The sequence below is a fragment of the Colobus angolensis genome, unplaced genomic scaffold (assembly GCF_000951035.1).
Source record: "Colobus angolensis palliatus isolate OR3802 unplaced genomic scaffold, Cang.pa_1.0 Scaffold8, whole genome shotgun sequence".
Lineage (NCBI taxonomy): Eukaryota > Metazoa > Chordata > Mammalia > Primates > Cercopithecidae > Colobus > Colobus angolensis.
In genome coordinates this window covers 5,548,428-5,549,928 of record NW_012121820.1, presented here as the reverse complement: position 1 = coordinate 5,549,928, position 1,501 = coordinate 5,548,428, and positions in this window count along the sequence as shown.

Sequence of the window (1,501 nt, the reverse complement as noted above, 5' to 3'; positions counted from 1 at the left end):
GGGGTGAAATTTCAGTGGAGACGCCAAGGATGAATGGTAATTAGAAAAGTGAACCCAGATGGTTGGGGAGAAGTGTTTCAGGCACAGAGAACAGCATGTGCAAAGGCCTATGGTGGGAGGACATCATGTGTTCATTGACCGGAGGGGCGACCAGCAGGCTGGAGCGGAGCGGGTGGAGAGGAGGATGGGGAGCCGGGGAAAGGCACTCCACACAGAGGGCACAGCAGGGGGATGGGCCCGGAGTCAGGCCTGAGCCCGTGTGGTTTGAGGAAGTGACAGAGGCCTGTCTGGCAGGAAAGGAACCGCAGAGAGGAGACCATAAGGCCAGGGCAGAGGGCAGGGCCGTGGTGGGCACTGTGGGCTGTGGATGGGACCTGGCATTTATTCTTGGGTGAGGGGAACATGTTAGAAGATTTTAAGGAGGGCAAGAACATTTGGGGATAATGTGTATTCTAGGAATCTCAACCAGGTAAATTCATAGTTCGGACGTTCATAAGACTTCTGCACAAAGTGAAAGATAGTTTCTAGAGCTGTGAGATAAGATTATGGTAAAAAAGAACAACTAAGTTTTTAAAGGTCATTTCAAATGGTGGATTTCCATCTTACAATTGAATATAAGTAGATTGCAAGGTTGATGGAAGGTAGAAAAGTTTCCTGACTTGTGTGAACAGAAAAGAAACATCAATTTGAAAGGAAAACATTTATTTATTTACTTCCTCTGCAGTTTTCCTGACTGCTACATTTCATGAGAAGGGATTGTCCATGAGGGTCAAGGAGCCAGAGGCATGGGGAGGAGCTGGTGTTTTTGTTCGAGTCTGAAAGTAGGGGACCTGGAGCCCACGGGAGGAACCGGTGCTGCCACTGATGTCTTAGGGTCAAGGAGTTGAAGATCCCAGAGGAGCTGGTGCTGCTGTTCCAGTTTGAGGTTCGTGGAGCTGGAGACCCAGGGAGAAGATGGTGCTGCTGTTCTAACTTAAGGATCATGATGCAGAAGAGATAGACAGAAGATGGTGTTGGCACTGCTCCAATCTGATTGTGTTGGACCTGCAGCCGGGAGTGGAGCTGGTGCTACCTCTGCAGTCTGAGAGTCATTGAGCTAGAGGTCCAGGAAGGAGCGAGTGCTGCTATTCTAGGGTAAGGGTCATGGAGCTGTAGACCCAGGAAGGAGCAATGTTGTTGTAGTAAGAGAGTCTGGAAGCTGTCGACCCATGGAGGAGAGGTCACGTTCTAGCTTGAGGGCCGGGGAGCTCCAGACCCAGGCAGGAGCAATATTGTTGAAGTTTGAGGGTCTGGAACCTGGCGACCCAGGGAGGAGAGATCTTGTTCTCGTTTGAGGGTCATGGAGCTGCAGACACAGGAGGAGCAATGTTGTTGTAGTAAGAGGTTTGGGAACCTGGTGACCCAGGAAGGAGAGCTCATGTTCTAGTTTGAGGGTCGTGGAGCCGCAGACCCAGGCAGGAGCAATGTTGTTGAAGTTCGAGGGTCTGGAAGCTGACGACCC